The sequence below is a fragment of the Cololabis saira genome, chromosome 2 (assembly GCF_033807715.1).
Source record: "Cololabis saira isolate AMF1-May2022 chromosome 2, fColSai1.1, whole genome shotgun sequence".
Lineage (NCBI taxonomy): Eukaryota > Metazoa > Chordata > Actinopteri > Beloniformes > Belonidae > Cololabis > Cololabis saira.
Window position 1 is genome coordinate 55506822 of NC_084588.1, and position 13233 is coordinate 55520054.

The window sequence follows — 13233 nt, forward strand, 5'->3', positions numbered from 1 at the left end:
CATTATGTATTACTTAACATTAATTAGCATATTCGTTAATGCATTAATAAACAGTTAATTAATGCCTACTGCTCAGAGTTAATTAATACATTAGTAAGCATTAATAAACGTTACATGATGTAATTATTTATCCTTATTTATGCATTACTTAGTATTAATTAATAAATTAGTTAATACATAAGTAAAACGTTAATAATGTCCCTAGTAATCATTTACTAATGGTGTTTATTTGGAGTGAATATGCATTAAGTAGCAGCTACCTAATACATCTACTAATCATTCACTAATGGTGTACATGTTTACTGGATGGGCATTATTAAACAACTATTTAGAGTCTTAAGTAATCATTTCCTAATGGTGCTGTGTATGTTATCAGGTAGCTTACCTGACCTTATGAACGGTAACCTGACATAAACCTTAATAAATGTATAGGAGTGGCTCATAACCATTACTTAACCATTAGTAAAGGCTTGCTGGACCCTTATTGTAAAGTGTAACACATTTATCCCTTAGGTAACACATTATTAATGCTTAACTGCCTCATAAGCATTACTTAACCATAATTAACCATTAGTAAATTAAGCAATCACATATAGAGAAGTTTACACTTTTTATTTAAAACAAAATAAAACAGATTTTAACAGATAACATTTGTTATATGTATACATCTTATACATATATATACATATATTTATATATATGTGTATATATATATATACACACACACACACACACACACACACACACACACACACACACACACACACACACACACACACACATCTCCGATAACAGATACGTAACAACAATTTGCACAGAGGAGATCTTTGAACAAACATTATTTAGTAACATAATACAATAACACAGTATGATAGGCTACCCTCTATTTATCCTCCCTGGAAATGTCTGCTCCCTTTTGACATGATGAGCTATGAGTGGCACCAGTTCTCTCCTCCCCCTCTTCTCCACCAAGCGAAGCACCGGCTTCCCTGGATGTCTTCGCCCTGGCCGCCTCCGCGTGCTTTGCACCCCCAGCATCCCGAACACCCACTTCCTCCGCTTCCAGCCCCCAGCCATCCTGCCCCTTCCATACTGTGTTTTGGGGAAAATGACAGAACAAGAAACAAGATTATTAACCTTGTGTCAGATAAATGTATAATGTTAGCAGGAATAAAGTTGACAAATCTGATTATACAAAGTAGAATGCAAGATTTCCATGGAATGGATGATTACTATAGCCAAATTTAAGAGTTTCTATAGGAATGATTCTGTCCCATTCTGTTTTTCATCACTATAAGCATGAACATTATAAATGATGGGCTGCTGTTTCAACTTGGCTTCTGTCGATCGGCAATCCAATCGTTTCACTGCGATTGAGAAGACAATCAACAATGTTTTTTTTTTCTTGCCGATGTTATAAAACATACACATATGCTGCTACAGCTGTGTAGCGCCCCACCCATTGTGCTCTGGCTCAGCTGATCGACGCTCAGACAGCAGTTAGATCTTGCAGTTTTTAACTCTTTTTATACACACAAAGTACAGCCAAATACCAGGCTAAAAAATACAGTATAGGTCTCTACATTAGGATGGTGGACCAGAGCATGTGAGGGAAACAGAGCAGGTGAGAATTTTCTTGCTCCTTGCTCACAGACCTGTCCAAAAAAGCAGCGTTGTACACTTAAACCCAAACCTGGCATCGTCAGATTCCAGTATGAGTTCTGTTTCAGGTCTCTTCCCTCCCACCGTTTGAATAATAATTTAATCAATTACATACTTTACGATAACAAACAGATCCAGCTAGAAAACAAGCTGGTTGTGGGTCAGGTATGGGTGGCCCTGGAGCTAAATTGGAGCGGGATGGAGCAGGAGCGCTGGTACAACTTTTAAAATAAAAATCCGCACCCTGCTCCCTGTTGGAGGCCGCATATTTGCACTTCGCCACCAACTTTTACTGTTGCGCTTGTATTTGGAGCCTTTTGCATCTTCAATTGGTAAATGTCTTTGACATATCATTTAAACTCTTCTTTCTAAACATATTTCTGATAATTGCACATGATTTTGTAATGTTTTACCTCAAAATTCTGATCAAAATTTACATATTGAATCTTTGAATATACTAATTAATTTTTCCACATTGGTGATGTGGTTATAACTAGTCTCGTTTCCAAACTCTAATATTTCAAAATGATTTTCTGGGGAAGTTCCACCTCAATTTTGTAAAAATAAGCGGGTGTCTGGGTGGAAACGTTTTGTGAGTTTAAAAAAAAACAGTGTTGCAAAACCAACCAACAGTCTTTTAGGGTGGGCCTTTCGTTGCTAACATTGCTGACGTTTCTGGTAAGGTGTGTGCAAAGCAGAGCTAACCAATCATTGGTTGAGGACGAAAGACTAACACAGATTTTCATTTAATTTCATTTAATTGTCCTGCCCATGGAAACATTCAAATTGTACCAAAGGAAATAGCAAACAGTTGCATCTTTATCCATGTTCAGAAAGGAGCAGGAAAAAGAAAACTCTTATTTAACCTGCCTATTTTACCTATTTTACCTTTTCAAGGAAGCTGGTTGCAACCAGCGGTAGCACTATTACAAAATCCTGCACTAACTTCCCCAGACATTCAAGTCTTGTCCAGTCTCGACCTGAACGTTGGGCATCACAAGACTAAGTCATAATTAGCAGCCTAACAATTTGTAGCAGTTAATATAAAAAGTTACCTTTCTTTTATGTCTGAAGTGACTCATCTATCACCACGAAATGCTCCTTCCCCCAATTCTCTGTCCTTCTCTATGATGCAGCCTCTCCATCGCTGTCACGCAGACAGCTTTGCCATTCTTGAAAGGGTTCTTGAGGATGCAGCAATGTTGTCCATCATGAAATCAAGCTGGCGAATAATAATAATAATAATAATAATAATAATAATAATAATAATAACAATAATAATAATAATAATAATAATAATAATAATAATAATAATAATAATAATAATAATAACAATAATAATAATAATAACAATAATAATAATAATAATAATAATAATAATAATAATACTGACCAAAAAAGTTATCCCACAATGTTAGCCAAAGTTACGTACCATTCAAATCGGTCCACAGATCCACAATCTTTTTCTTCAGTTTCATTTTGTGATGACACCGGTTGCACTTGACTTTCCATCTCAGTATTTTTTTCTTTTGGAGCCATTCAATTAGTTTGAGGTGTTTGTGTTTTTTTTTTGCCTTCTGTCAGCTCACTCAACTTGTTTGCTAACTTTAACCCACGCATGCCGTGTGCTCCTAAAATGAAACGTGCAGCTTGGTAAATGGCTATCCTGTTAAAATTACTGTCCGTCCTGCCAGAAAATTCTGCTCCTCCTACAAGGCAGTTCCACCCAGGTTACACCGCGATAACTCCTGAGTTCTGGTGCGCGCCAATGCTGCGTTCATGACACCTCAGAACTCTGGGTTTCCCCATTGAAAACTCCCATTTCTGTCTTCAAAGCGTTCCAGACATTGACATTAGACATTGTTGTGTGATGTCAGAAAACTGATTCTCCAAGAAGACTCTGAATTTCCCGATTAGGAGCACCAATATTAGGCCTTAGTTAAAAGCCTTAGTTCCGAATTGGCCTGAACGCCGCACGCCGCACTTTTTTCTTTGCGCGCACTGACCGCGGCCCCAGCTACAGAAGCGCGAATGAGCTCGGAGTCTCACCTCGCAGGACCAGGATAACCACGCAGAAGAAAAAAGCGGAAAAGGGAAATTCATCTGGAAAACATGGTAAGATTAATCTAACTACGTTAAACTGTTAGCTCTTAATGTTAACTTTATGACACTTTTTTTTTTTTTTTTTAAAGTTCACAATTCGAGTTGTCAAAACAAATACATCATTCTGACAAAATGTAAACTTTTCAAAAAGATGCTGCATATTTGACTCAGTAACACTTGAATAATGGAGAAGAAGAAGTTTACGTCGGTAAATTTGAAAGACTGACTTCTCAGTCATGTAACTGAAAGGGTTAAGGGTTCTAAGAGGCTTAGATTTATTAGGAATTCGTCTGAAAAAAATTATAATAGGTAAGAATTACAGTACATAAAAAATATGTGGTTATAATGGGAGTCAATGGGGCAAATTTGGACATGAAGGTAAAGAGTGTAAGTTTTTTTAAATGAACAATCATTGTTCCAAAAATAATAATGCATCAAAATAAATGTTATCAATTATTGACATAGTCAATGCTGTAATATATTTCACTTTGAACCTAATTTTTGAAAATATTGCATATTTTGTGATTTTCCTATTGAAAAAATCAGGAGTTGTAAAAATAATGTTTAAAGATTATAATTAACTTTATATCCATGGCTAGGTCTGAAGTTGTTGAAAAGATTTTATGTGGTGAAAGTGAAAATAAATATGTATTACATTTTTATTGCACTTTTATGAGATGGTAGTCAATGAGGCAAATTTGGACTATGGGTAAAAAGTGTATATTAATTTTAAGGGATGCTCGAGGGTTAAAGAATGATGGGTGTGTACTCTGTGGGTGCGAAAGTTGTGTCATAGCTGTGTTTGTTGTTGTAGGTGTTTGTATACAATAAGCAATCAAACTGATGTAATCAACTATCAATCCTTGCATCCATAGCTTTGACATGTCTCAAGGAGGCTCAACAGTCCAGAAGAGAAGACAGTGATGATGAAGCGATGAGGGGATCTGAGATGCAGCCTGACAGTGAAGACGACAGTGAGGATGACTCTGAATCCAGCTCTGAATCCAGCTCTGACAGGATAAGGAGAAAAAGGCGAAGAAAAGCAAACATCGCTCTCGCCTGCGGGGTATGTGAAACGTATTTCTTGGCTGGCTTGAGCTGTATGTGTCTGTTGTCCCTACAAGTAGATCAATCTCTCATGACAAGCTGACAGGGCTTGAAATTAACTTTTTGACTTACTAGCCAAGTGGCTAGTAGATGAAAAAAGTTATTAGCCAACCAGATTTTTTACTAGCCAAAACCAAAACGTTGCTTTACTTTTGTATTTCGACATCACTTGTATATAGCAGTCATCGTAGTACCATATTACATCAATCCTGTTTTTCTATACGCTACAATTATCATTCAGTAGTGTACTACTATACTATTGGTGGAAAATGAGATTGCATGATGTGTTCTTGTATAATTTAATTTCAGTAGTTGCCTACTTAATTGTAAATCTAACATTTATGGAGGAAAATATAGCATTACACCTTCAAAGTAACACTTTGATCCTGTCCTGTCTGTATATTCTATAATGCAGCAGGTGTATTGTATAAATAATGTGTTTATTCTGGGCTGGATAAAAATGTCCAAATGAGAACGAACAAGTGAATTTAAAAACAAGCAGCCTTTTTATTATTAGCTCGAAAGTGTCTTATTAAGACTACAACAACCAACCTAGCCTGTCTTAAGACAACCACAATACACCAGCTAAACCATTTAAGGAACTATACAGTGTGTCCCCTGCTGGTCAAACTGAGACATTGCATTGGTCCATTTTCTCCAGTTGTTCTTCAGAGTGTTTACTATTCATTCTTCAGAGTCAGACTCAGACGGTTCACCCGGAGTGACATCAAGAATAAAAAATAAAAAGGTGCAATGGTGCGCACAGTATTGGAAATCTCAATTTGATTTATAAATGGCACAAAAGTTGGGAATCTCGATTTTTTTTCTAACTAGCCAAGTGGCTAGAAAATCTGTCTCGCCACTTGAGGAATTTGGGTCGCAAATGGCAAGTGGCGAGTGCTAAATTCAAGCCCTGCACGCTGATAGAGGGATGTACCAGAAGGACCAGTACGGTCCAAATGAATGTTAATTTCCAAAAATGATTCACCCCAAATGTGTCCATTTTTATTTAGCATTTTCCCCTCTTTTTCTCCCAATTTAGCCTTGATAATTCCCTGTGTGTGTCATGGTGTTTCCATGTACCTTGGTGAAGTTGTGCCAGAAAATCCTTCTACACTGTGTTGAGGTGTCACATATGGGATTAGTGTGTCTCGCGGCACATTGAACATTAACAGTAAAATACAATGATTTGTTTTTTTCTTCTCATCAATCTCATGATTCAAATGATACATTCCTTCTTGTTCTTGTGTGTTTATATTAGTTGGAGGACCAGGTGATGTGGTGAAGAGGTACAAGGAAGTCCTTGCCATTTTCCAGACGGGGAAGAATATGGCCAAATCCTTCGAGAAGTATGGAGTAGACAGACTTACTATTGTGAGGACTGCAGCGATTGCCGAGCTCGCAATAGCTGCTCCAGAAGAATATGATCAGGTGGAGAAGGGGGAGACGGTGGCAGACTTTGCTAAAAGATGCAAGGAGGTTATAAAGGCCACTGAAGTCATTTCTGCTACAATACATAAAATGAAGGATGATAAAATTATGCCAGCCTATCATACTGTGTTATTGTATTATGTTACTAAATAATGTTTGTTCAAAGATCTCCTCTGTGTGAATTGTTGTTACGTATCTGTTATCACAAATGTGTGTGTGTATATATATATATATATATATATATATATATATATATATATATATATATATATATATATATATATATATGATGTATACATATAACAAATGTTATCTGTTAAAATCTGTTTTATTTTGTTTTAAATAAAAAGTGTAAACTTCTTTATATGTGATTGCTTAATTTAATAATGGTTAATTATGGTTAAGTAATGCTTATGATGCAGTTAAGCATTAATAATGTGTTACCTAAGGGATAAATGTGTTACACTTTACAATAAGGGTCCAGAATAGTATTTACTAATGGTTAATTATGGTTAAGTAATGCTTATGAGGCTGTTAAGCATTAATAATGTGTTACCTAAGGGATAAATGTGTTACACTTTACAATAAGGGTCCAGCAAGCCTTTACTAATGGTTAAGTAATGGTTATGAGCCACTCCTATACATTTTTTAGGGTTAGGGTTAGGGTTAGGGTTAGGGTTAGGGGAGAAACACCATGTTCCCCAGAAGGTGAAACACCTCATTCTGGACTACTACAGCAAGTTCAGCTTGAGAGTCTCCTCTGGCGAGATGACATCTGACTGGCACCAGCTGGAAGTTGGCATAATTACTGGGTGCACAATCTCAGTAAGCCTCTTTGCGCTGGCAATGAACATGCTGGTCAAGGCAGCCGAACCAGAATGCAGAGGTCCCCTCAGCAAGTCTGGAGTGAGGCAACCTCCCATCAGAGCCTTCATGGATGACCTCACGGTGACAACAACAGCTGTACCAGGAGCCAGGTGGATCCTCCAGGGGTTGGAGAGCGTCATGTCGTGGGCACGCATGAGCTTCAAACCGGCAAAGTCCCGGTCCTTGGTTCTGAAGAAGGGGAAGGTCACGGACAGATTCCGCTTCAGCCTGGGAGTACATCAGATCCCATCAGTCACTGAGAGGCCAGTGAAGAGCCTTGGAAAGGTCTTCAACTGCAGCCTGAAGGATGCAGATTCCATCAAGGCAACCAGTGCTGACCTGGAAGGCTGGTTAAGGACAGTGGACAAGTCTGGGCTCCCTGGAAGATTCAAGGCCTGGGTCTACCAGCATGGGATCCTCCCAAGAATTATCTGGCCTCTCCTCATTTACGAGGTCCCCATGACTGTGGTGGAAGGATTTGAGCAGAAGGTGAGCAGCTACCTGCGAAGGTGGCTGGGATTACCGCGCAGCCTAAGTAGCATTGGGCTGTATGGGAACACCAACAAGCTCAGGCTCCCTTTCAGTTCAGTAAGAGAGGAGTTCATCGTGGCACAGGCACGGGAACACCTGCAGTACTCTGGATCCAGAGATGCCAAAGTGTCCGGGGCAGGGATTGTTGTGAGGACAGGGAGAAAGTGGAGGGCAGCCGATGAGGTCCAGCAAGCAGAGTCACGACTGAAGCACAGGGCCATCCTGGGAACAGTGGCGCAAGGCAGAGCCGGACTGGGGAGACAACCAGCAACCCGCTTCGACCGTGCCAGCGGAAGAGAGAGGCAGAGGTTGGTGCAGGAGGAGGTGCGAGCTTCAGTCGAGGAGGAGAGAACCAGCAGAGCAGTGGCCATGCGGCAGCAGGGTGCCTGGATGAAGTGGGAGCAGGCGATGGAGCGGAGCGTCACCTGGAAGGACATCTGGCGGTGGAACCCCCAAAGGATCAAGTTCTTGATCCAGGGGGTTTACGATGTCCTCCCAAGCCCAACCAACCTGTGCATATGGGGCAAAATAGAAACACCTGCTTGCCCCCTGTGTTCCAAAACAGGGACACTGGAACACATCCTGAGCAGCTGCTCCAAGGCGCTGGGTGAGGGCCGGTATCGATGGAGGCACGACCAGGTCCTCAAATCCATCGCTGAAGCAATCAGCAAGGGGATAGAGGGAAGCCGATACACCCAAGCCACAGCTAAGGCCATCCGCTTTGTCAGGGAAGGACAAAGGCCGGAGAAAACACAGAGAAACTGCTCTACTGGTTTGCTCTGCACGGCCCGAGACTGGGTGATGACAGTTGACCTGGAAAGACAACTGAAGATTCCACCACACATCACCCAGTCAAGATTGAGACCTGACATCATATTGGTCTCAGAGGCAACAAACCAACTCGTCTTGTTGGAGCTGACGGTTCCCTGGGAGGAGAGGATGGAGGAGGCCCATGAACGAAAGAGGGAGAAGTACCAGGAGCTGGTGGAGGACTGTCGGAGAAACGGGTGGAAGACCAAGTTAATGCCAGTGGAGGTGGGCAGTCGGGGGTTTGCCAGCCACTCCCTGAGCAAAGTCTACAGCGCACTAGGCATAACGGGTGCCAACCGTAGAAGGGCCATAGGTAACAACGTGGAGGCAGCAGAAAAAGCCTCCAGATGGCTCTGGTTGAGGAGGGGGGAGCAGTGGTTGTAGTGGGGGTAGCATGCCACTTGGACACAGGCCGAGACTTGATCACCTCGGCTGGGTCGCCTGGATGAGGGTGTCTGTTGCAAGACCTGAAACACCCAGTGAGTCCAGGATACAACACTGATGATGTGTCCAAGATTGTGCATCAGCAGATGTATTGTTAACATTAAGGTTTATGTCAGGTTACCGTTCATAAGGTCAGGTAAGCTACCTGATAACATACACAGCACCATTAGGAAATGATTACTTAAGACTCTAAATAGTTGTTTAATAATGCCCATCCAGTAAACATGTACACCATTAGCGAATGATTAGTAGATGTATTAGGTAGCTGTTACTTAATGCATATTCACTCCAAAAAAACACCATTAGTAAATGATTACTAGGGACATTATTAACGTTTTACTTATGTATTAACTAATGTATTACTTAATACTAAGTAATGCATACATAAGGATAAATAATTACATAATGTAACGTTTATTAATGCTTACTAATGTATTAATTAACTCTGAGCAGTAGGCATTAATTAACTGTTTATTAATGCATTAACTAATATGCTAATTAATGTTAAGTAATACATAATAATGGTTATTTAACTATTATTAAACTGTTAATTAATGCTTAATAATGCATTAATTAACTGTTTATTAATGCATTAACTAATATGCTAATTAATGTTAAGTAATACATAATAATGGTTATTTAACTATTATTAAACTGTTAATTAATGCTTAATAATGCATTAATTAACTGTTTATTAATGCATTAACTAATATGCTAATTAATGTTAAGTAATACATAATAATGGTTATTTAACTATTATTAAACTGTTAATTAATGCTTAATAATGCATTAATTAACTGTTTATTAATGCATGAACTAATATGCTAATTAATGTTAAGTAATACATAATAATGGTTATTTAACTATTATTAAACTGTTAATTAATGCTTAATAATGCATTAACTAACGTTAATTAAGGGACCCTTATTGTAAAGTGTTACCAAAAAAATAAATAAATACATTTTGTGCGCCTTACGGTCGCGAAAATACGGTACACACAACAAAACATCAGCTTATGGGTATACGATATGCGCAGGTCGGGGGGGTGGGTGGACCCGGCACAGGTCCTCCAAGTGAGGGCCGCGGCCATTGCACTTGGCGCTCAAACCCGGAGTCTGTGAGGGAGGGGCCGAAGAAGGTGTTGACATTATTGAGGGAATTGTGTGTGCTTATCAGTTAGTGTCTGTGAAGCAGTGAGTCTGTCCGTGAACCTCCGCCCAGATCTGCTCACAGCCAGTGTCCTCGGTGTTATCAGGCGGCTCGGTCAGTTCTGGAAACAGGATCCGCAGTGTTGCGGGAGAGGGGAGCATAGACATATATACATAGACGCCGCATCCACTGACGTGACGTGCCTATAGGTCGGCCATCTTGGTACAGACCACTCGCCACGGCAATGCATTACATCTATGGAGGAGCGGCGTTTCTACACACACAAAAGTGATCATGAATTATGTTGTGAAGCTAATTACACGTGATTTGTTTGTCAAACGTCACACATTACAGACACACATAGATAAAACAAAAAGAAAAGAAAGAAAAAAGAACCCAGAAAACGTTCAATGTTCAGGTCTTTATTTACTATACAAGTATTTACTATATAATTGTTTCTATTGCCATTACTATTATATTATATTAACATATATTATATATACATATATTATATATACATATATTATATATTATACACACAGTTTGGCATTGACAACCACCATTCCAACCTACTAAAGTGGTGTCTGTGTTTCTGCACCACATTGCAAAGGTCACCTCACTCAAATACCAGAGTGGTAGCACAAGAAAGAAACTGCAAAACCGTTCTCTTTCAGGGGTTTTAGCTAGAATCTGTGAAAGGCTTGTATTATACTATAGATAGAGATATAGAGATAGAGATATATAGATAGAGAGATATAAAGATATAGATAGATCGAGATAGATAGATAGATAGATAGATCGAGATATAGAGATAGATGTATAGATATATATAAATATATGATAGTATACGTTATATTTATTATAATCATCTAATGATGATAGTGATAACAATAATAGAATGTAATAGCAATAGTAACAATAATAATTCAATGTTAATATAATATATATGTATATATACATTCGATAGTCGAACCTCGGATTCAGGAGGAACAATGCGGTTTTCGTCCCGGTCGTGGAACACTGGACCAGCTCTACACCCTCCGCAGGTTGCTCGAGGGTTCATGGGAATTTGCCCAACCAGTCTACATGTGCTTTGTGGATCTGGAGAAGGCATTTGACCGTGTCCCTCGTGCCATTCTGTGGGGGGTGCTGAGTGAGTATGGAGTCCGGGGCCCTCTACTAAGGGCTGTCCGGTCTCTGTATGATCGAAGCAGGAGTCTGGTTTGCATTGCCGGCAGTAAGTCAGACTTGTTCCCGGTGCATGTTGGACTCCGGCAGGGCTGCCCTTTGTCACCGGTCCTGTTCATGATTTTTATGGACAGGATTTCTAGGCGCAGCCAGGGGCCGGAGGGGATCCGGTTTGGGAACCTCAGGATTTCATCTCTGCTTTTTGCAGATGATGTTGTCCTGTTGGCTTCATCAGACCGGGACCTTCAGCATGTGCTGGGGCGGTTTGCGGCCGAGTGCGACGCGGCAGGGATGAGAATCAGCACCTCCAAGACCGAGGCCATGGTTCTCGACCGGAAAAGGGTGGCATGCCTTCTCCGGGTGGGTGGAGAAGTCCTGCCTCAGGTGGAGGAGTTCAAGTATCTCGGGATCTTGTTCACGAGTGAGGGAACAATGGAGCGTGAGATTGACAGGCGGATCGGTGCAGCGTCCGCAGTAATGCGGTCGATGTACTGGACCGTCGTGGTAAAGAGGGAGCCTAGTCGAAAGGCGAAGCTCTCGATTTACCGGTCAATCTACGCCCCTACCCTCACCTATGGTCATGAACTTTGGGTAGTGACCGAAAGGACAAGATCGCGGATACAAGCGGCCGAGATGAGTTTCCTCCGCAGGGCGGCTGGACGCTCCCTTAGAGATGAGTTTCCTCCGCAGGGTGGCTGGACGCTCCCTTAGAGATGAGTTTCCTCCGCAGGGTGGCTGGACGCTCCCTTAGAGATGAGTTTCCTCCCTTAGAGATAGGGTGAGGAGTTCGGTCACCCGGGAGGAGCTCGGAGTCGAGCCGCTGCTCCTCCACATTGAGAGGAGTCAGCTGAGGTGGCTTGGGCATCTGTACCGGATGCCTCCTGGACGCCTCCCTAGGGAGGTGTTCCAGGCATGTCCCACCTCCCTAGGGAGGTGTTCCAGGCATGTCCCACCGGGGGGAGACTCCGGGGAAGACCCAGGACACGCTGGAGAGACTATGTTTCTCGGCTGGCCTGGGAACGCCTCAGACTCCCCCCGGAGGAGCTGGAGGAAGTGTCTGGGGTGAGGGAAGTCTGGGCATCCCTGCTGAGGCTGCTGCCCCCGCGACCCGGTAACGGATAAAGCGGGAGAAGATGATGATGATGATGATGTATATATAATATATGTTAATATAATATAATATTAATAATAATAGTAATGGCAATAGAAACAATTATGTAGTAAATACTTGTATAGTAAATAAAGACCTGGGGCCTCATTTAAAATGGAGTGCGTAGAATTCATACTAAAAGTGCACGTATGGGCCGCTCGGTGGCGCAGTGGGTTAAGCAGCGGGCCATATATTGAGGCTACAGTCCTCCTGCAGCGGTCGCGGGTTCGAATCCAGCCCGCGTACCTTTGCTGTGTGTCTTCCCCATTCTTTCTCTCTACCCCTTTCCAATCTGCATCTCCAATAAAGGGCCACTAGAGCCCAAAAAAACCTTTAAAAAAAAAAAAAAAAAAAAAAAAAAAAAATAAATAAATAAAAGTGCACGTACACCCAAAAGGCGAAAATGGCGGGCGCAAAAAAAAATCCGGATCTATAAAACCGCGTGCACGCACACTTGCACGTATGGTTCTCTTTATAAATCACAGTCCAGCTGGTAGGTTACGCAGCTGAATCACGCCCACTTCATACCAAAAACGGTATGTTTTTGCATATGAATGAGCTGCTGAGCATGTGCAGTGGCTTCCTGCAACCTGTTTGGGCGTCAGAATGAATGAACGTGTCGAGCCACCGTGCCACTGAATTTCACTGAGATCTGAGATCGAGATGTTGAGGATGAGGTGGAGGACAGGAAAACCACATTATTTTGTGGTCACAGTAAAAGTAGAAAAATAAATAGTATAAAATACAGTGAGTGAGTGGCAGCACGCCGTTGCTGTGCGGAACGCCGTGAT

At 41.3% G+C, this 13233-nt stretch overlaps 1 pseudogene; it reads left to right on the top strand.

Annotated features, from left to right (window-relative positions):
• Positions 1-6201: 6201 nt before the first annotated feature.
• LOC133456842 (uncharacterized) lies at positions 6202-8895 on the top strand (annotated as a pseudogene).
• Positions 8896-13233: the final 4338 nt, after the last annotated feature.